This window comes from Mus caroli, unplaced genomic scaffold, assembly GCF_978045245.1.
Source record: "Mus caroli unplaced genomic scaffold, Mus_caroli_1 scaffold_13, whole genome shotgun sequence".
Taxonomy (NCBI): domain Eukaryota; kingdom Metazoa; phylum Chordata; class Mammalia; order Rodentia; family Muridae; genus Mus; species Mus caroli.
In genome coordinates this window covers 62,900,161-62,923,339 of record NW_028227268.1, presented here as the reverse complement: position 1 = coordinate 62,923,339, position 23,179 = coordinate 62,900,161, and the positions used below count along the sequence as shown (strand labels likewise).

Genomic DNA, 23,179 nt, shown 5'->3' with positions numbered 1-23,179 from the left:
GTTCAGTGGGTAGGGTGCTGGCTACCAAGCCTGAAAACCTACCTGAATTCGATCCCTAGAACCTACATGATGGAAGGAAAGAACTGACCGGTGCAGCTGTCCTCTAACTTGTACAAGGGTCACTCTTCCCCCAGATGTAAACAAAACAGATGCTTTTTCTCCACCCCCTCAACCCCACCCCACCCTACCCGACTGAACTCCTTTCTGTTCACTCCTAGCGCATTTCTTCTTCCCTCCTTGTCTTCTACACTACCTGAGCCAGAATCTCCAAGCATAAACAGTCCACATAGGGAAACCCTGGCCGAGGCTTGCCTCTGTGGGCCAATGTTGGGGGAACAGACAGAAGCTAGATTCTGGTACTGTCCTTTTTGAAACCTGGCTCTAGAAAAGAATATTACTCTGCTGGAAAAAACCGGTATACATGTAGGGTAAAAACCGGTATACATGTAGGGTAAAAACCGGTATACATGTAGGGTTTGAAGTTGAGCTTATCTTAGCTTGGAGTGCAGGATGTGAGATTCCAAGGAAACAGCATCTTAGGTAGAGAAATAGCTAGAGCAAGAGCCTGGCTGGGCAGGACAAAATGCTTGCTCACTCGTGGGTAGAGAGGCTTGAATCTAGAAATTTGTCGCCTGTTTAACAATCTTCAGTGGTGCCCTATTTAGGCTACCTGATTACCACTGGCAATCTAAGCTGCAGATATTTACTGGGGGTCTATTGTGTGTAGGGACCCAGGAGTGATGGCTGGGTATGTGTTTGGTGGTAGTGGGCCCTGGTGGGTAAGCCTCTTCTAGGTGGCTGGAGTCCTAACATGCCTGGTCTTTAGATAGAAGTTAACCCCACCCTTGTCTTTGCCCCCAGGTGTCCTTGCCAGTTAAATGGGCAGGCTGCCAGGGTCACTAGATGGCATCACAGCCAGTCAGCTAGCATACTCTGATTAATGAGGTAGTAGAAACCTGGAGGGATTGGTTCATCTCAAGACCCTGTCCTGACTGTCCAGGGAACATTGTGCAGCTCATGTCACCCTTTGGGTTGATTTCTTGAATCTGAAGCTCTTGGTGCTTTACAGCTTGTTACCAGCTTGAGGCGGATCCTGCTAATATCTCTGGCACATAGGACCACTGAAGCTACTGGGGAGAAGCAGAATGCCCAGAGCCACTTGACAGGACAGCTGACAGTCCATCAGAATGGATTTCAGATCCAGGCCTGCAGTGTCTCCTAAACTAGGGTTCTGGAGGTGGGTGTGTCAGGTGCTCAATAAATGCACATGGCTACTTGGATGACTAGGGCAGTGAGCAGTGCACTTACCTTCCCAGCTTCCTATTGCAGGGATTGGGTAGCCAATAAACAAACTCAGACTCAGGTCTTCCAGGCAGACAAGAGTTCCCTGCAGACTGGGGAGGGTCCAATATAGACTATGTACCATGGAGGTACTGTGAGATAGGGCTGGTTTCTGATCAAGCCCATAAACATGTAAAGAACTGTTTGATTGTATGCTTGTAACAATTGGAGAGGGGACATTCCTCTTAACTTTTATAATATGGAGGCTCAGCTGCAGCTCAGAAAGCATGAGCTGTGCTTCTAGGGCTCAGTGATAGGGACAGAGATTGCTATGACTCCAGTCTTTGCTGGACACATACTATTCATGTTAGAGGCATATAAGTGCTAGGATTTTGGTCACACCCCCATTTTACAGGTTGAAAGCCATTAAGATCATGGGGTTGGGTCTTACAGTTTTCTTAATACATTTTATTTATTGTATGTATTTATTTATTGTACATGTATGTATGTATCTATCTATGTATGCATGTGTGTGGAGGTCTGAGGACAGCCTGTGAGGATTAGTTCTCTCTCTCTCTCTTTTTTTTTTCAAGACAGGGTTTCTCTGTTTAGCCCTGGCTGTCCTGGAACTCACTCTGTAGACCAGGCTGGCCTCGAACTCAGAAATCCGCCTGCCTCTGCCTCCCAAGTGCTGGGAGGTGGCATGTGCCGCAACCGCCCGGCACCACCTTAGTTTTTGAGACACCATTTCTCATTTAACCTGAAGCTTGCTTAATAGACTAGGTTGGCTGGCCAGCACGCTCCTGGGATCTTGTCTCTTTCTTTCTGCTCTAGGATTATAAGTGTATGCCATCATGGCTGGTTTATTATATGCATGCTAAGGATACAAATTTAGTTTCTTATGCTTGCAATCAAGTACTTTAATCATTAACAGATCTTCTTAACCTCCAAGTGTCTTAATCCTCCCCCCATTGTTGTGATGAACTGTCTGACAAAAACAATTAGTTCGAGGCCAGCATGGTCTCCAGAGTGAGTTCCAGGACAGCCAGGGCAGGGCCATAGAGAGAAACCCTGTCTCGAAAAACCAAAAAAAAAAAAAAAAAAAAAAAAAAAAAAAGAAAAGAAAAAAAAACAATTTAAGAGAGAAAAAGTTTAATCTGACTCAGTGTTCATGACTTCCCTACTGTGAACCTGGTCACATCCTATCCACAGATAAGGATTAGAAAGCAGCATGATAGCACACACCTAAATCAGAGGCAGGCTGATTTCTGTGAGTTCAAGGCCAGCCTGATCTCCATAGAGAGTTCTAGAGCAACCAGGGCTTCAAAGTGAGGATCCCTGCCCAGGAAACCTCACCTACAATTCGGATGGCTTTTTCTGTATGAGTTAGCCTAGTGAAGATAATCTTTCCAGGCTTGCCCAGAGGCCTACCTCCCACATGATTCTAGAGCCTGTCCTCTTGACAGTGAACACTGTCTGTCTCGCTAGAGTCTCACTTTCTACCCTAGGCTAGCTCACACTGCAGTCTTCCGCCTCAGTCTCCTGGGTGCTGGCATTAAGGATGAGTCACTACACTTGACTAGTGAAGATTGAACCCAGGGCCTCCGACAGCTAGAGAAGCACTGCACCACCCAACAGCAACCCCAGCCCTTTTTTCCTTTTATTTCTTTGTTTCGTTTTTGTGACAGGATCTCACTATGTAACTCTGGCTGTTCTGAAACTCACTATGTAGACCAGGCTTGCCTCAAACTCATAGAGATCCACTTGCTTTTTGCCTCCTGAGTACTGGGAATAAAGGCATTCACCATTATACTCAGTTCTTTTTTGAGTTTTCATTTGAGATGATCTTACTCTGTAGCCCAGGCTGGGCTTCCATTTGTGATCCTCCTGCCCTGGTCTCCTAAGTGCAGGAGGTACCAGACTATTATTGGGTCCGGCCAGTAAAGATGGGGCTAAGTGACAGATAATAGGCTGAAGGGGACTTTGGTCTTTATTTAGTTCATGGGTTGTGGAGCACCAGTGCCCTGAGTTGAAGGCAAGGAGAGCAAGCTGAGGTAGAAGATAAGGTAGCAGGCTGGGCCAGGGCCAGTGTGGAAAACCAGTGGAGAAGATCCCTGTATGCATAGTGACACCGGTGAATGTAGATTCAGAGAGCCACGGGCCTAAGCAATGTCCTGGCTGACATCAGGGTGTGGGCCAATCCTTATTTGGGAGGCTTATGCTGAGAAGATGGGTATATATTCCTCTCTAGTTCCTTTTCTTCATCTCAGGAGTCGTCAAAGGCCACCTCAGAATAAGGCTTGAAGTAGCAGTTGTGATTCACTCACAAATCAGATAGATACTTGTGGACCTGTTGCCTACTGCATGGGGCAGGATGTACTCTGTGGCCTGGTAGAGTTTGTGACAGGGTGGAGGGGACACCATGAGGTGGATGGTGAGCAAGTATTTGAACGTAGTCCAGAGCATGTCAGAAGAACAGAAGTGGAATTAAAAGTGAGAACAGAGAGGGGCTCAGGGACAGCATGGCGTTTGTAGGCTGAAATTAGGGAGCCAGAGAAGGAATACGGAGATAGTAGCAGATGAGCTGAGACTCCGTGCAAGAAGTACAGTGGAAGTGGTGGGGAGCAACAGTGGAAGGAAGGCTCTGTGATAGGAGTCTGCTTTGTTAATTGCAGTTTTGAGAACAGTAAGGGGACAGCTTGGCCAGAAGGGAGTGAGAATGTTGAGCTGTCTGGGGACCTCCAGGTTACCTGGGGGCTTTCTGTGATGCAGGTCATTAGAAATTCTGGAGGCTATATGTTGGGTCCCCACCAACATCTCCAAGATATATGCTTGTGTGCCTCAGGCTTCTTAGGCCTGGATCTTCCTACTTCATACAGGGCAAGAGCCATGAGCAGAAGGGTATGGTGGGGGTGAGGGGTGGGGGGTGCAGACTAGCTCCTAGCCAGTTCCCACACTCCCACAACCTGGGATCACCATGTGACAGCAATGCTTGCTAATGGAGGGCCTGTGTATTAGCACCCTGCTAAGAAGCCCTGAGCAGGTGGTGGCTGATATGCCTCAGGGGACCAGACCAGACTCAAAGAGCAGAGACTGCCTGGTCTCTTGTCCTTGAGAAAGCTGCTCCTCCCACTCCTTTCCTAGGGAAAGGCTGAACTGCCTGAGTCTAGCCACACCTGACCAGTGAGCCCCTTGAGCAGATTTGCCCTTTCATGTCAGAGGTAGGGAAACCGGGCTAAGAAGGTGGTCACAGGCTGCTTTGAAGATACAAGGGCAACACTGGCCTCATCACAGACAGAGCAGAGCCCCTTTAGAAACTGTGCATCTAGTAGGCATAGACCTGTGTGGTCATTTTCTCAAGAGACCTAGGTCACTGGGCAAGTTCCCTGCTCAGTGGCCAGCCAGGACCGAGGGAAGTTGCATATGCCTTTGATTAAAGGCAGAGGCCAGTGGATCTCTGTGATTTTCAGGTCATCCTGGTCTACATAAGTGAGTTCCAAGCCAGCTAGGGCTACATAGTATGACTCTGTCTTTTTTCAAACAAACAAACAAACAAACACCCAAAACCAAACCAAAACAACAACAAAAACCCAGCTTGCTGCTCTAGCTCTCCCAGGGAGCCCTTGTGTGCATGGGAGGGAGGAGAGGGTCTTATTTCCTTCTCCATCTTCCCACCCCCTCCCCAGATCCCTTCTCTTCATCACACGGTTTGTTTGGAGAATGACTCACAGGAATGCAGCAAAATCCTGAGTGTGGTAGACTGGAAACCTCTCTGGGGGAAACAAGGGTGGGGGAGGGGCCTGAGAGGCCTGGGACAGGGAGTCCTGGGCTGAAAGGAGGCCCTCCTTCCCGATGATGAGAGTAGAGCTCATCTGGGCTCCAGCCCCTGTCCTACCAGGTCTGGTTCCCCACTGCCACACATTTCCAGGTTAAGCATCTTTGTACCTGATGCATAGTACGGGACTAACAAGCACCCATTGGCTTCTAGTGTGAACCAAATCAGACCCTTCCTTCCTCCTAGCCCCTATGTAGATGTAACTGATTACCACACAGCTAAGAGCTGCAGCTAGGCTCTGCCAGTGGTCAGGCTGGGATGGAGGGGACCTATAATCTACCCTCTCTTATTGAGCACATACAAAACCATGGTTCTCAGGCCTAACCCTTGAAACCATGGGATGATGAGTGACTGCTACTTGTGGCAGAAGAGCTTAGTATGCCTGGAAAGGCACAGCAGTTGGAGGGCATATAGGACTGGTGAATGGGGCTAGTGGGCTACATCAGGCAGCAGTAGCAATAGGGGAAACATGGGTTTCCCTGGAATTCACTGTCTCCCAGGCCGCCCTTTTAAGGCCCGCTGATGGTGGTCTTGTAGGTGTATAGCCCCGTGAGATCACATCCATGCTTTCTATAGAAATGACATTTGGACTTTATGTGACCTCTCCTGACTCAAAAAGGCCATCTTAACTAATAATGCAGATTGTGGCTGGAGCTGCATGTGTCTGCAGAAGCAGAACTGTCGGTCGGCGTCAGTGTCTGCATGCTTGGATTTTTCATGGGCGTCTATTGTGTTGCATATTTTATTGGAAACTCCAGTTACCTAGCTGAGCTGCAACTCTAAGGTGCTAAGGTGCTAAGGACATCAGTGAGTTCCGGGAGAGTGGTCCCTAGGACTTCCATTTCAGCTGGAGAGAAGGCAGCAGACAAATGTGTTGAGTGGTGAGTGATGGAAAGAAAAAGAAAGCAGACCTGTAGAAGCAGAGCAGAGTTATAAGGGTGCTCCAGGAGAAGGGGAGCCAGCACAAAGACCCTGAGAGGTTACACGGGTGTGCATAAGGCACCACAAGGAGGCTAGTGTGGCCAGAGCAGGGGGAACTGACAGAGAATGGGAAGAGGGGAGGCAAGTGGACTTAAAATGTCATTCCAAGTTCAGTATTTGTACGTGGCACCCTACATGCAGATTGCTTAACACATAAGGAGCTTGCCTTTAAGTTTTATGAGAGATGGGGAGCCAGGCAGTGGTGGCACTTGCCTTTAATCCCAGCACTTGGGAGGCAGAGGCAGGCTGATCTTTGGGTTCTAAGCCAGCTAGGGATTGATTCATAGTGAGATTCTGTCTCAAACATCTCCAGTCAACCAACCAGCCAGTGCTGGATGTGAAAGGCCATAGAAATGTCTGGGGAAACAGGATAGGATGGTTGTACTTGTGACCTCATAGCAGCCATGGTGGCCTGCATAATACCTCCACAAGATCAAGCCAGTTAATATTCTAGTATGGAAGGGGAAGAACTTAGGAGCCCTCAAGCCCAGCTGAGGAGATACTGAGTTTTCTTTAAGGGTCACCCAAGCGCCAGTGTATGGCTCCACACCTATGAGTATATATGGCCAGCACACATTTGACTGTTTATTTAAAAACAATAACAAAACCCCCACAGAGTACTGGTAATGAATCAGAAGATAGGGAGGATTCTTAGAATTAAGAGGATAAATGCGATGGATATGATTAAAACACGTTTAAGAAATCCTCAAAGAATGAATAAAAACATTTTTAAAAACAAGGGGTTAAAATTAATGAGTGCAAGTGTATCTGACTCTGCATTAATATGCCCTAGTTTTATTTATTTTTTTTGTCACTACATTTATAAGATTTTAAAGAAGAAATTCCATCAAAGACAAAAGGAGGAAAAAGTCCAGAACAGACAAATGCGGGTGACCTTGGTGTGGCGAGGGGAGGGAGAAGGCCTGGACTACCATGAGGACCAGGACCGCATTCTGAAATGAGATGGTAGGACCAGTTGGACAATTCTGGACGAACCAAACCCCTCTTGACTTGTGAATTCTAATTCACATGTCGGAGATCAAACCCAGAGTCTCATGGAAACTACACAATGTGTTCTTTCTCTGTTACATCTCAGTTCTCAAAGGGAGGCTTCAAATATGTGAACGACGTCATAGTTGAAGATACTTTAGTGATGGAAATTTCTAGCTCAAATTGAAGCATATAGAAGAAATCAGAAAGAATTTACAGACATTCATAGAGTGAAGGAAGCTGGGAACGTTTGTTTTCTTTCAGCTTTGTGTACTTACTACTTACCCCCTCTTTAAAAATTAAAAGTAGGTATTCCTCTAGAAAAACAACTATTCTACACGCCGAGGAGGAGCGCGGCTTCTCACCCAGCCCTGCTGTGTGGGATCCTGGAGCAGTAGTGCTTGCTCTGGTCCAGCTCTGGCCTCCTGGGATACATTCCTGCCCATGTGGCTGTGGTGGAGTCCCAAGACCCTGGCTGCCAGCAGTCTCTGGTAGCGAGTGCCCCAGCTACGGCAGCTGCAGCTGTGGCTTCCTCCACAGGCCACTCACACCACAGTTGCTGCTTGCACCTTCCATTTCTGGGCAGCTCTGCCTGTAAGCAGGCTCTTCCTTATTTGGAGGTAGAATCTCACCCTGGCTGCCACCTTTCTCAGCTTGAGCCCCTTTGAACCCTAGTTTCTGGCCTGATCAAAGGGCCCCTCAAATGCCATTCGGAGGTCATGAAAAGACAGACACTGTAGCCCAGGGCATGTATTGGTGGTCACTCCTCATGGCACCAAGCTTTTGATCTGAAAGCACAGTGAAGCAGAGTTTCCACATTCAGTCCTCAGAGCATCACCAGGAAACTGGAATTCCATACTGAGCTCAGATGGAAGACTCAGACCTCACAGAGCAGGAGGAAATGACTGTTGTCAGGAGTGACATGTCATGGCAAACTCCATGAAGATGAATTTCTATTCATCCTTTACATGATGAATTCCCTGATGTTCTTCCCATTTTAAAGGAAAAGAAACTAAGGCTTAGAAACATAATGAGCTTCAGTTTCCACACTGACATATTTGGAGAATTATATTACCTCTTTATTACTATAACATGTACTTGAGATAGGTCACTTCAACAGAGGTTTGTTTTGGGCATACAGTTTTGGAAGTATAGGGCCCAAACAGCATTGCACAAGCCCTGGTGCACCACACCATGATGGCAGTGTGAGTATCTCGGACTCTGCTCTTTCTCCTCTCTCTATAAAGCCATCAGGAGACTTCTATCTCAGTGATCAAATCAAACCTAACACTTCTCAAAGGCCACAGAAGGATCATGTTTCTATTTCCTCACACAATTTGTTTGTAAAGGATTCATTTATTTTGTGTATGTGTGTACACTGTCACTTTCTCCAGACACACCAGAAGAGGGCATCCAATCCCATTACAGATGGTTGTGGGCTACCATGTGGTTGCTGGGAATTGAACTCAGGACATTTGGAAGAGCAGTCAATGTTCTTAACTGCTGAGCCATCTCTCCAGTCCTCCTCACACAATTGATAGATGTCTTAGTTACCTTTCTACTGCTGTGTAGAGGCTTCCAGGCCTATGCCTGTTCTCCAAGCTGCAGTTTCTGGTTGCTCCAGATGACTCTGGACATATTACTCAAAAGATAGCTGTGAAGTCCTATGTGGGATGTCTTGCAGAGTGGGCATCCTGCTCTGCATGTTCCTCCTCCTTTAAAAAAAATCACCACACTTGTATCATGGCAGAATGGGTTCTCTCTTTCTACCTGGATTGAGTCCTGGATTGAACCCAGGTCATCAGGTTTGGTACCAGGCACCTTTACTTGCTGAGCCATCTTACTGGCCTTTTCTTTGATACAACCATATAAACTAATGCAGGGGATTCTGAGAGAAACCTAAGCTGGGCAGGAAACTAGAACAGACATTCTTCCTGGTCTTTCTTCTCTTCCCAGATTTGTGGTAGGTATCCACATAGCTGACTATGATAGTCCTTTTCAGGGACTCCGACCTTCTGGGGACAGATTCTTCTACTAGTTCTGGGAACTGAACCTAGGACCTTGAACATGCCAAACCAAGGGTCATGTTTCTGTGTTTGTTATTTGGTTGCTTCCAATATGGTCTTGCAGTTTAGCCTAGACTGACCTAGAACTGGCAATCCTGCCTCTGCATTCTGAGGGCTGACATGACAGGCTGCATCAGGATCAGTTTTGATTGGAACACCCATCTCTCTTTCCCAGAGGTAATCTAATATCTCTGCAGGTTCAGAGAGCTCCCTGGCCTAGTCCCAGATTCACCCAGTCCTTCAGAGAAGCTGAATAGCTATTCTTGGTAGGCTCTGTGGGGGTTCTTCACCTTCTCCTTGTCCTCTCAGTCTCCCAAAGTCCTCACTGCCCTGGGGCCAAGAGAAGTCCAGGGGTAGCATGCCTGTCACCATACATCAAAGGAGGCTAGAGGTCCTGAGCTATCCAGAGATGGGCAGAAGTCAAGGAGCCCTGATCCTGGGAGTGGCAGAGTGAAGCCAGATGGTTGACACCTGTGCATAAATATAAGCGCACCCTTCCTTACATTAGAGGAGTCTACACGTCCTGAACTTGCAACATGTCATAATTATTTTGCTTATTTACAGAGTCACTTTCTAGTCCAGGCTGGCCTCAGACTTGTAGCAATTCTCCTGCCTTGGCCTCCTGAGTGCTGAGATTATAGGGGCTTGCCATCATGCTACTACAGTTTTTAAAAAATATTTTTATGTGTTGAATATAGGTAGACTCCTTTCCATATCTCTGTGTATCTGAGTGTTTCCACCTTGAGGCTTCTGTTTGCAGCCTGCCACTGTTTGACATGGCTGGGCCCAGGCCTCTCGCACTCTTATGAGATGAGTTTGGCTGTACCATCTTTTTAGTTCTTTCCAAGTCCTCCCCCTATCAAAATATAAAAAGTCTGTGACTGCTGTCAGGCATCAAGAAGCATGGCCAGGGCCTGGCCTAGTATCCCAGACTTGCTGGTTTTCCTCTGTTCCTTGGGCCCTGAAAGAGAGGCAGAGGTAGGCACTCACATTGTACCCATTCTTGGGCACCTGGGGTTGACTAACAGTATCCAGGTGAGGGGCAGCTGTTATGGCAGCCCAGCCCAGCCCAGCCCAGGTGATGTGTACACACGGGGACTTGACAGTGCCTTCCTGATACAGGCACTCAACTTTTCTTCCAGCACAGGGCTTGATTGAATTTCTGGAAACTTCCAAACTTATTATTTAGGGGTCAGTGCCTGTAGATGAAGCCTAGAGGAGGAAGAAGAAGCTATTTGGGCTATAAGGGTTTCCCCTTATATCTTTCGAGAGGAGGTCTGGTCAGCTGGAAATGAAGACCAGATAAGTGAGGAAGGAAGGAGAGTAAGAGCCAGTGAAAAGGGAGAGGAAGACAGGGAGCAGAGAGAGAAGGGGGACAGAACCGTGGCAGAGTGGATGCCTCAAGGGCTGGGCAGGGTCTCCTCTCTGTCTTACCTAGGTATTCTCTGCATATCCTTAGGTTTGGGTTCCAGCTATAGTAAAGGCATATGTGGCCTGGTGAGGCTGTCCTCTGGGTCTGGCCATGATGACAGCCAGATGGTTTCCTCCTTTGCCTCTGGGCCTCTGTAGCCACTGGCATCAAGCAAGTAAATATAGAGGCTTCTGGAAATTCACTCAGGCCTGTGAAAGAAGTTAAGTTGAGCACCTGCATCATGGCACTTCTAAGACCCTAAAAATGGAGAGAAGAGCTTAGCCTGCCCAAGAAGCAACTGCAGGGGTTCAGAAGTGATGCTTTAGCTGCAGCCAGGGTTCCTCGAGGCTTAGAGGAAGAGGCTTTATTTTAGGTTCTGCCCTGTGTGAACCTAGAGTGGTGTTGACTGCCTCTGGTGATGTCATATAGGCTACGGACGAAGGTTGGACAGACAGACACTTGGTAGGGAGAACTACAGATGGATAAGATCAGAGTCAGCTGAGAGGAAAGGCTTCTGGAGAGAGCCTGGTCTGCATTGTCACTTAAATCAGAGATCCCACCACAGGGCAGAGGCAGAGATGCACTTCTGTCCCTAGAAGGGAGCAGTGGACATCTGGGCAGCATCTGCCTTGCTTTTGCCAGCACCAACCCTAGACACCCAACTGGTTTTCTGATCCTCACTGTCAGCTTGTGGGATATGGGGAGGGAAGTGAGCTGGGAACCATATGAACTGTTTGAAAATATCTCACAAACCAGGAATTGGGATTGCCCACATTCCCAATGTTATCACCACTAGTTGAGACACAAAGCTCTTTGCTTTAAAAAAAGAAACGTGTTCTCTGTACTCCTCCCCTAGAGAGTGCTGCTCAGCAGGGGGTTCTAATATGAGCAGAAATGCACAGGTTGGCAGTGAATGCCCATGCCACCCTAGGCAGGCAGGGCTATCTGTTGCTCACTGCAGTCTCCCTAACACAGTAATCTACCTATCATGCATGGAATACTCTGCAGATACAGGGTAAGGCAGAGCTATAGCAGTCAATTAGCTTGGTTGGTTTAAGAATACATCAGATCCACAAGGAAGCAAGGTCTGACAGCTGACCTGGGTTGACATACTCACAAAGTGATGATATTGAAGCGCAGAGGTGGGTGGGAAGGTAACAGGTTGCCCATGTTGGACCCAGGCAGAAGACTATTAATTCAGAGGATGATCAATGAATGAGAGACCTCTTTGGCATGATGAAATTAGCAGATGACAACGAGGGTGATTAACAGGTGGGAGGGGCATCATGGAGGCTGAGGCTGTTACCTCCTGGGGGATAAGTTTTTCCATGCCCCAGTGTCTACAGCATGGACAGCAGACCACAGAAGCCCTTTGTTAGTGTAGCTGCTCAGCCAGTATCTTGAACCCTGCCATCAGACTAAAGCTAGAATGTGACCCAGTGCTTGCTGGCCTCCCTACTGCTGCCTTCGTCCTACATTCAATCTCTTCGTGGCAGCCATGGGTTCTAATGAAGACCTAGGAGCAATTATGTCCTTCCTATGCTTGAGACACCACAGAGCCCTTCCCCCACCCCCAGTCATGTTCCCTGTAAAACAGAACATCCGTACTATGGTGTACTATGACCTATAGGTCTGTCTTTGTCCCTCTTTGTCATACTAAAGCATTGTTAGTTACAAGCTCTTCTCCTGCCCCTGGGCCTTTGCTTACTACCTCACCTGAAGCTTTCCCTCCAGTTATCTGAATGTTCACCGCATAGTCTTTCCAGTTATGTTCTGAGCCTTACGCTTCCTGGCATTCAATATAAAAACACAGCCCTCACCCCATATTCTCAGCCCCTTCCCTGGCTCTGTATTTTCTTAACACCCTAAGAGTAACAACTACAGTCAGACACCACATAACATTTCACTCAATAACAGACTGCATGTACCACAGAGATTCCTAAGATTGCCTCCTAGTGGATATGTCTTAGTTTGTGTAGGGACACTATGATGGCACAAGTGCCTGATGTAGTTCTCAGAAGGAACCATGTTGACTGTATATCATTTACATCTCCATTCTGTTTCATGCCTGCCTGGGGAGGAAAATGGAATCATTGTCTCATTTCTTGCTATGGATCCTCAGCACAGAGAGCAGATCCTGTGCCTAGCAGGTACTCAGCACAGACCTACCAAATCTCCTGTAGATGAACACTTTAAATACACACACACACACACACCCACCCTACTAGACCTGTAGATGAACACTTTAAATAATTATGTGCATTGGTGTTTTGCCTTTATGCAATTGTATGTGAGGGCATCAGATCTTGGAGTTACAGAGAGTTGTGAGCTGGCATGTGGATGCTGGGAATTGAACCAGAGGCCTCTGGAAGAGCAATCAGTGCTCTTAACTGCTGAGTCATCTCTTCAGCCCTAGATGAACACTCTTTCCACTTGAAAGTTATGTGACATTGGGAAGAGCATCACTGGATGTTAGTGACCCAGTCCCTGAAATGGATATTTAAAATTGCTACCCCTCCTCCAAATAGAATACAGGTAAAACTTGCTCCACTCCAGCAAAGCAAACAGTAAAACCACCCTGGCTGTCCTCTGAGCCCAGTCTTGTCCACTTTTAGCCTGAAGCTCTCAGCCCAGGGTTGTTTGAACTTCTGAATCTCAGGGACACCTACTTAATCTTGGTTGGGTGGGTCCATGTCCTTCTCTTGGTCTGCCTAAGTGTTCCCTACCTAACCCAGTCTTTGGTGGCCTTGTCCTTTGTGTTGTGCCCCCTATCCCCAGACTTCTCTGTGCTCCTGCTTAAGTCCCCAGCCTTTCCATTTTTCTCTAGCTTCCCTCTCACTGTATAATAAAGCAGCTGTTCAGATAGCCATAGGCAACTATGAGGCAGGCTGGTCAGCCTGCTCCAGGAACCCAGCCACACCTATGGGAAATACCCATAAACTATTCCTAACTCAGTAGGGGCCACCGTTCTGCTGTCCCCAGGCAGGACTTACCTAGTGGAATCTGAGGCTTAGGACATAGGAAACCCCCCTGCCCTGTAGCCCTATACCTGGCCATCCCTTGCATGAAAATGATTTGTGCTGCAAGCCTGAACTGCCTGCCACCACACAGAACCCTGCCAGCAGTGTCTTAGGGAACAAGCCAGAGGCTGGACTCAGGCAGTCTAAATGTGAGTTTTGATTTTGTCATTTGATAAATATAGATTGAGTTGTGAGTACCACATGCTAGATACTTACTGTACTGGGCAGAGGTGAATACAACTTCTCTTGACCTTTCTAGTTGGGATTTCCACTGAGCTCCTAGATAGGTCCCTAGAACAAATAAGTACTCCTCTTTACTTGGGGGCAACTCACCCATCACTACCTCATTTCTTTAGACCCTCCTGGATCTGTGAAGAGTACTCATGGCCAGGTGAGTCATGTAGCCTGACTGAACCCTAAGTTTCTCTAACCCCATCACCTGTCCAATAGGCTATCAGTTCATAGAGAAGCCATGGGCGTAACTTACTCATTCACCATCATTGATTATCAAAACTTACTGAATCTATATCAGGTACCAACCTACCAGTGCAGGACACACCATGGAACAACCAGAAAAGCCACCTGCCAAACAAATAGGAAAATTTCTGCCACTTAGAAGTGGGAAAGTGTTTCAGGCAGAGGGACCAGCATATACAGTAAGAAGAGGCACTGTAATGAAGCCAGAAGGTAGGATATGGCATCAAGAAAGTCATGAGGGCCTGTGTGAAGGGACTATCAGCCACTGGGGACACTGAAGAGTTAGGCCAGGAGGGGAGGGGACTGGAGAGGTGACTCAGCAGTTGAGAGCACATGGTGGTCATGCAGAAACCTGGATTGGTTTCCAGCACCCACCAGGTGGCTCACAACCATCTGTAATTTCAGTTCCAGAGGATCCAGCACCCTCTTCTAACCTGCATAGTACTAGCTGTGCTCACAGTGCATAGACATGCATGCAGGCAGAACACCCATATGCATAAAATAAAATAAAATAAAACGTTAATACATATGTATTTTTTATTGTATGTGTATGAGTGCACTACATGGATGCCTGGTATTTGAAGAGGCCAGAAGGTGGTGTCTGAACCCTGGGAACTGGAGCTGCAGATGGTGATGAGCCTCCATTAGGGTTCTTGGAATGGAATATCTCCAACCCCACTCCTACCTCATCCTCTGAAAGAGCAGTCTGCTCCCCCCTCCCTTAAGTTTTTTAATTTCAAAATAAGATGTAAGAGTCAGGGGAGAGTCGGCCTCAGTCCTCCAGCATGGGCACACATTATCATCTTTATATCATCTTGTACACCTGGCCTTGTGAGTGATTGCATAGAGGAATAGGTAAGTTAGGAAGCGTTGTGGGTGAGGGCCAAGAGGTCAGTCTATGACTTGGTGGTTCCCAGCACTGATTTGTGCTGGTGCCCACAGCAGGCCTCTGCTTCTCAGTCCCAGGACTGCGTGACAGAGTCCCAGGACAGGCCATTGAAGACCAAAACTTAGCAGCCCTGCATTTCAAAGGTGTGGAGATTAGACCTTATCCTTTAAATCTCAACCTTGGCAGAGGTCTCCTTTGCTCTTCAAGTGACTAAGGAGGTCCTTATTGTATAATGGGACCAGCGGAAACTCAGAAGCGCCAAGCTTGGCTGTAAGTGCTGACTCCCTGTGAAGAGAACAAGGGCTCTGGATAGCCACTGGATAAGGAAATCTGGTTTGTTTTTTCTTTTTGTCTAAGAGAGGATTTCAAGTATCTCAGCCTCACCTCATACTTTCACTATAGCTGATGGCCTTGAACTCCTGCCTCTACCTCCTAAGTGCTGGGATTCCAAGTCAGTTCCTTCATGCTCAACTTGGAGTCTGTTTTTAAAGCAAGACAAGGGTCAACAGGTAGAACAATGGTCATACCCTCCCTCTTAGACCTCACCAGGCTGCAAGGAGAGCTGAGAAGAAACACCACCACCTTCACCCTAGCCTAGAAGGGTGGGATGAGGTGTAGGGGCTATCGAGACTTCTGCACGTGCAAGGTGGGGTTTAGAAGTGGCAGCCACTGGCCCCTAAGTGTGAAAAAGATAGCTCCTTCCCACAGAGCAGATAGGTGCCTGAAGAGGAAGAGGTGTAGGGGAGTAGGGTTGGGTAATTCATCTTGGCTTGGGAAACCTGGATGGATACTTGAATGGATGTATAGATTCATTAATGAATGGATGAATTGAAAGGGTGGGCTGCATGGGTAGCTTAGAAAGGGCTGGCTAGCAAAACTCTCTGTTTGCAACTAAGTGTGGCCTTTCTATCATGTTCCCAGGGGGCTGACTTTAGTGTGGTGGCAGTTGTCCCCCCACCCTCCTGCCAGGTCCAGGTCCAGCCTCAAAGGTCCAATCTTCTTTGTTTCATCTTATTCTCTGGCCATCTTCAGGCACTACCTCCCTTGCTGCCCACCTCCAAGATATCCTGGGCTCAACCAGTGTTGCCCCCCTCAAAACCCTGATCCCCTGGGTCTGTGGGGTCCGTAAGTGCTAGGATCTCTGAAATGCATCTCTGGTGCAATGAAAGGAGGCACATCACGAAGGTCCCTACCTACTTGTCTACACCTACACACACACATACTCCCACACGTCATTCTGTGCCCCAACCCCAACCCTGCTTGTTCGCACCTTAAACAGCTCTTCTGCTCCATGGGATCCTCTAGGGCCAGCTTCTGCCTGCCAGGTTGCAGACCCTCCGCTATCACAGGCAGTCTCAGATCCCTGCGTGTGGCCAGTGCACGCACAGGCGCAGTGTCCCAGTCCCTTGGCCCCACACAGCAGTCAGCCCAGTCACAAACAAGCCCATACGAATACACAACGCCCTCGGAACACAGCCCACGCAGGCAGCCCCGCCCACGCAGTCACACTACCACCTATAAACAATCGCACACAAACACCACCCCCACGCAACCACTGCATCACTCAGTCCCGCCGAGACCTACCGGCTTGTTCAGAGGCTGGTTTCTAGTTAATCCCCTCCAACCCCCCCATCACCAGCCCGTGACATTCACACGTAGGGCAGAACAGAAATTTATAGCCACACTGATACACGGTCCTGAACGCACAGCTAAGGGCTCACCCGTGGGCTCGTAAGTCACTAGAAAAAATATTAAAGCGTTCCCTCCCTTCTAGCTTTGGCACGCGCGCGCGCACGCACAGCACCCCCTTCCCTCCCCGCCCCCACTCGGTCTTTAGGCGCCTAGGAACCTCGCAGCAGTGACCTGGCCACAGCGGTGAGAGCCGCGAGAGCGTCTCCTTGGCGCCCCCTCCTCCTGCTCTCGCCCAGTTTACCACTCCTCCTCCCTGCCCCCTCCCTCTTCTCCCCTCCTCCGCGTCTGGGGCGCGGGCTGCGCGCAGCCAAGCCCCCTTGTCGCGTGCCCCTCCCCGCGCGCGCCCTGCGCCCGCATCGTGCTAGCCCAGTGGACGTGGCCACAAGGCCGTCTCTAATTACCTCCTGTCCCCCCGGCGGCCAGTGAATAATGGCTACTGAGGGCACTCGCAGGCGCTGCTGAGCAGGAAGCGAGGGGCTGGAGAGGCGCGGCGCGCACGGGAGCGCGAAAGAGAGGAGCGAGCCCAGCGCCAGCGCTCGCGGCGCGCAGAGAAAGGAATCGTGTGAGCGCTCACATATTTTTCTCCCAAGGATCTCATCTGGCGGTCGGGTACTGGAAGAAGCGAGGGGGAGAGCGCACCGTTGCAGAGAGACGGCAAGAGAAAAGGGAGACTGCGAGACGCGCCACGCCGGCGCCCCAAGACCCAGGAGGAGCCCGCAGGTATTGTTGGCGGCGAAGCTTTGTGTCTTCGGCGGGCTGCTCCGGGCAAGAGGGCTCCCTGAATCCCGGCCTGCCACGGCGCTCTGACCTGCCGCGAAGCAGGACTGCTGACGGGGGTCGCCGGGGGGCCCCCCTCCCATCGCGCCGCGATCCTTGTTGGAGTTGCGGGTTTGCGTGTTTGGAGGTTTTCCGTGTGGGTGGAGGGGATCAGTCTCAGGAGAAGGAATTTCTTTTCTTTTCTTTTCTTTCTTTCTTTTTTTTTAATGGCCGCAGCAGTTAGGTTGTGCTGGGAATTCTCCCCTCCCTTTTGCTCCACAATGCCTTGGTGAGCGGTCACGGCGACCGAGCTACTGGTGGAAGAATTGGGGCTGAGATGTCGCGGCGGGTGGCCGCAGATGGGGATGCTGGAGAAGGAAGGAGTTCACCTCAAGTTCGCAATCTGTGTCGGGAAGCTGGTCCGGCCTGGGAGGGCGTTTCGAGCACCGGTCCTACTGTGAGCAACCAGTGAGAAACTTCCCGAGAGTGCTGTCTCCCGGGGGACAGTTCCCTGGCGCCTCAGTGCACTACTGCTGCCCCTCCTCTCAGCCTTGGAGCGTTTAAGCCCCCCCCCCCCCCCGAGCGCCCCCCTCCCCCGTTCCCTGGCCGCTTCCGGATCTGGTGGACTGATCGGCTTTAAACACTTCCCCTAGATACCCCTCCCCATTCCCTGTTGCGTTCCCTCTGTCCTGCGCCAGCCCGCCTGCTAAAACAGCTGAGTGGCCAAGCTGACAATAAAATCTCATGCCTTTGCGGTGAGGGGCAGGGGTCATGACTCAGCCTCTCCTGTGACTGCTGACCCTGAGCCCTAGGCAGGGGAAGAGACTCCCTCTTTCTTCCTTGTTTGGGTTGGAGAGGTTACCGCTAGATGGTGTGGAGAGGAGGCCAGTAGGGGTGCCCAGCAGGGAGAGTTGGGGTGCTCTGGCTGGGCTGTGGATTCTGCCGGTCCGGGCTTGACGATTGGCTGGTGCCTTTGGGCACGTAGAAGAACCACTCTAACCATGGCCTCCTCCCGTCCTGTACAATGCAGGCTGAGAGGTGATCCCGGAGGTGTTGTGCTTGTATGACGAAGTGCTTGGCTTCCTGAAATCCACAGCAGACACCACTGCTCTGGTGACCCAGAGATCTGGGATGAAATGGGGTGAAGAGGGGAGGGTGGTAGGAGCAGTTCTTTTTCTACACTGGCGCCATGGGAAAGAAGGTCTGTCCCAGAGAATTCCTGGGGACTGCAGTCCAGAAAGGGGGAGGAGGGATAAGCTCCAAGGGGGGAACTTCTGGGTCAGAGCCTTGGCACTCAAAGCTGTCAGATCTTCACTTTGGGTTTGTGGAAAGGTGTGGGGCTGGGTGGGCGTTGGGAACCCCAGCTTTGATAGATAGCTATTTGAGCTGCCCCGAGGGAATGGAGTCCAGATACCATAGGCTGGCTGTTAAAGCTGAAGAAGGCACCTCTCTCCCTAGAAACTGGATTTTTAGGGGAACAAGGAAGTACCTTTTGGGGTTAGGGAAATGGATTGTCTTTAGACTGTTCTGTGGCTGGGTCCAGGATCCAAAGAGTTAACCTTCTCCCAGAAATCTGTCAGTCCCTAAACAACAGAGAAACATTGTTAGCCCCTCCATGCTAACAGCATGATACTGCCTGGCAGGAGCTGCAGATCCAGACCCGCTTTCCCTATTCATGGCAGCAGCAATCTCTGCCTCTAGCTGGACAGGATGCATGCTGGTTCCTCATTTAGGGTCCTTGTAGGAGACATAAGTCAGAGTGTGTGGCTTAGGCAGCCAAGCTGTGGCCTTCAGAGAAAGAGGTTACAGGCCTGGGTCATGGATACTGGGAGGGAGGTCATGATAGGGGCTGGGTTTAGGAAGAAGAGCAAGGAGACCTTTCTGACCTTTGCCTTACCCACACCCACACCTTCACCCCACAGCCAAGGACCTGGGTCTTTTAGTGACTTTCTGACCCCCAGGATAGACTGTGACATTTGCGAGGTGAGGGCTCTGGGACCTAGAGCTTCATTTTGCCAAGTTTGTTGCTGCCTGCTGTTCAGCCCCAGGGCATAAGCACCTTATAGAGTTGTGTGTATGGTGAATGAGGGCTGGGGACACAGTACAGAGGGGGACTACCTACCCTGCTCTGGACATCACCTCCATTTCCTATAGGCAGAAGCTATTCTTATAGAACCTCAGAGCCAGGCACACTGCAGACAATACTGTCTGGTATTTGGCCAGACAAACATAGGAGTGAATGATTAATGAGTGAGTCAGTGAGTGAAAGGGGATTAGAAGCAGCAGGTCATTTTTTAAAGGTATTTTTTGACATATATATTATAACACAGTTTACAAAATATCTTGAAAAATAAAGAAAAACAAACAGATTATTGAGTGTCTTGGGGCTCTGGCAGAGCTTGCATGTTGGTATGGTTCTTACCACATGTGGGCTTTGATGTGATTTAAAGGCTTTCATGAGTTGTGTGTATTTTGAGGGGGGTGCTGATAACACCAGCCTTTTCCTGTTTTGTAACCAGCTCTTTGTAAACACCAATGTTAATATCTTCAGGCTTTTCCAGTCAAGTGGATTTGGTGTAATTTGCTTAATATTGCCCTTTGTTCCATATACTGGAACAAAATGATGTAGTTGAGTGTATTTTATGTAGAGAGCCTTTTCTGATGTTTAAAGGTGATTTCCTCAAAATGCTGCTGCTGCTGCCACCACCGTGAGAGGCTCCAGCACGCCTGCAGGGGAAGAAAACGGCTTCTCTAGTTTTCTTGGGCTAAGTAGGACACTGTTCTTCCTTCCCTACTGTCTAGAAACTTCTTCGTGCTGCAAAGAACCTTGGCAATGAGTCACTTGTCTGACCTCCCTCTTTTGACTCAAGAAGAGGAAACCAGAGCCCAGAGGGGAAATGAGTCCCAAGGTCACTTACCAAGAACCTGCTACTGACCTGGCGTTTGGGTTCTTGTATCTGGGAAGAGTCCTAGGTTGAGTTTGCCCATTTCACCATTTCATAGGTGAGGAGAACCACTCAGCTTGTCCCTGCTGTCTGTAGCTAGAGCAGTAGCAAAGAGGCTCCTAACATCTTTTGTGTCATGTACACGGCTGTGGCAGTGGGTGTAGGGCTACTACCCAAGTCCCCAGCCTGAAGTTGGTTAACCCTTCCCCACCTCTCACTCCTTTATCATCTCATTTTCCAAAGGGAAAAGCTGAGGATCCGCAAGCAAGTGCATCAAGAGAGGTGGAACTGTAGATGTCAGGCCCCGAGTGGTAATTCCTCCCTCTGCTGCAACTTCCAAGTTCAGAGACCCAGCTGTGGTCTGTTAGGAGCTGGGAAGGTATAAGCACCTGTCAAGATGTACTGTGTCTGGGATGGGGATCAGTTAAGTCTATTTAGGATCCTTCTGATCTGAGATTGACTATGAATACCTGGGGTGAAAGGAAGGAGAAGAAACAGACGAGACAGTGATTCTAAAATGGGGGGAAGCTTGGAAGGAAGAGAATGGAGGAAGAATAAAAAAGGAAATGGGATAGAAAGGATTTTAGGTCAAATAAAGGATGTAAAGAGAAAGCCCTATGGACCTCATCAAGTATCCAGAAGACTGGGGATGTCAGGCTAGCTAGTGCTGGGTGCCATGGGCTGGCTGAGGGCTGTTCTGTCACCTTCTCCATAGGAAACAGAGAGGCTACTAGCCTGGGCCCTATATGCTTCTATGTGACCCCAAACAAGTTGCACCCAGCCCTAGACACCCTTGTAGCAGGCAGCTGTGGCTTCTGATTCCCCATCCAAGAATGGGGCCCTTTTTGTCTCCTCCATGCCAACACCTCATCCCTGAAGGTTGAAACTGTGCTGAATATGGACATATGGACATTTGTGTGGGATGTGTGCAGGTGAGTGTTCATCTGTGTGTCATGTTTTGGGATGTGCCCATGTGTGTGCCTCTAATCCTCCTCCCCCCTTATTTATTTTTTTGAAACAGGAATCTTACTATGTAGATATCTGGCCTCCAACTTGTGACCCTTCTGCCTCCACATGCATATTCCTCTGTCTAGACACACATGCCTCTATGTTCTCCTGTGGGTGCCCTCCATGTGGATGCATGCACATCTCTGCAGGTATGTGTTGGGGGTGGGATGTAAGCTTGTGTACGTGTATGGTTGTGAGTATGTAATAACCTCCTGATGGCCTTGAGGAGACCCAGGAGCCAGACTTTTGTGCAGTTCTCAAGGTTGTAGGTAAAAGTGAAGAATGGTCCTTTGCTGAGAGGGCTACACTGGGAAAGCTTTGAAAAAGAAAGAAAATCCTAGAAGACTGTCTTCCTTGTGGTCTCCAAGGAGATCAGCCTGTGAAATGATCCGCACGTTAATTAAAAACGATTATATCCTGATTGAGCTGTTTTTGCTCAACCCCCAGCCAGGAAGAGGCTGAGGCTGCATAGGGGGGTCTGGATAAACAGGGTCTAGCCACAGACTCAGGACGCAGGTTTGGAGAGCTATGGCCAGTAGTGGGGATACATGCCCAATTAGGGTCCCCTGAGGTGATGTCCTTGAGGTGTAAGGAGCTAGGTGGCACCCATCAGAATGCCTCGGATCTGTCTTCATTTCCATGGTAGTATATCATCATCTGCATAACCCTGTGTGTTGTTGTGTGTGCTTCATGCAGCCGGATGTTGGGAACTCCAGGCTGTACCCAGTTCTCTGGCCTCAAGATCCAGCCTGTCGTCTTAGCTCTTAGCTGCCCCCAGGCTCCTATTTTTGAGCTTCTACTTCCACAGAGGCTCAAGGAAGCTAGGGCCAAGAGAGTCTTCTCATTCTCCATGTCACTAAGTTTCTTCCTTTCTGAACTTCCATCCACACAGAGCATAAGCCGTGTGCTTCACGTGGTGGGATTTGACGCCTAGATGGTCATCATCTGGCCTGCATCCTTTGTATCTGCCCCTGCTGTCCTGTGTTAGCTGATAATCTGTAGCAGACCAGACCCAAGTGCCACTAGGGCTTCCAGGCACTGCAGCTACACTCGGGATGCACATGCTAAGATTTCTCTAGGGAAGCCCAGACCTGGCATTGCACTGCTTTGCTTGGTTATCTCTCCCGTTAACCCAAGGAGTGCTCCCGTGGAGAGTCGCAGTCACAAGCATCCAATGGTAGTCATTCCTGTAAACCTGCTCACCTCAGCCTCTGGGAGACCTGCCCACCACTGCACCCCTTCTTACTCCCACACACTAATTGGCTGCCTCTGCCCCAGGCTTGCCCCTATTTTCTGAGAGGGAAAGACTCAGATCCAAAAGAATTGAAGGTCACTGCCCCAAAGTAGCTGAGCCTAATTTTCCTTTGGTGTAACAGTGACGGTAGCTTTTCCTGGCAAGTCTGTCAGGAAGTGAGGTAGGGTTTGTTTAAGTGCCTGACAGTCCCAGATGCAAAAGGACTCATCTGTACACCTCTACATCCGGGACAAATGTATGCTGCCATGGGAGAGGAGTTAAGCTTGCTGACAATTGAGGAGAGAGATAAAATGTAATCCTTTAGGGTTTTCTAAGAGACAGCCTTGGGTGCAGGTAACTCATCTCAGTATGAGCCTCTTGGGGAGCTGGTGCTCACTGGAGCCACCTAAGGTTACCTCATTAAAAGTGGAGTGTTTGGGAAAAGCAGTGGATACCCTGCTGGGCTGGGTCCCAGTGAGACTTATTAGATCTGACCCAATGGTCTTAGGGGGAGCTTGACCAGGGGGAGATGTATAAGCCAGAAAGTAGTACTCTGAGAATGAGAGGGGCAGGTAGGATAGGAGGGAAGAAGAC

The 23,179-nt window shown here is 49.2% G+C and overlaps 1 protein-coding gene across 6 annotated transcripts in view; it reads left to right on the top strand.

Annotated features, from left to right (window-relative positions):
- The window catches only part of Rai1 (retinoic acid induced 1), a 92,468-nt gene that overhangs the window by 17,048 nt on the left and 52,241 nt on the right, over nt 1–23,179 (top strand). For 2 of the 6 annotated variants that reach the window (XM_085829959.1, XM_085829962.1), the window contains exons 2-3: nt 17,233–17,362; nt 20,201–21,500. The exons of 1 other annotated variant lie outside the window; for it this stretch is intronic. The gene's annotated coding sequence lies outside the window, so the exon portion shown is untranslated. The remainder of the gene's footprint in view (nt 1–17,232; nt 17,363–20,200; nt 21,501–23,179) is intronic. 3 more of the 6 variants (XM_085829961.1, XM_085829960.1, XM_021177563.3) reach the window with 3 other exon arrangements.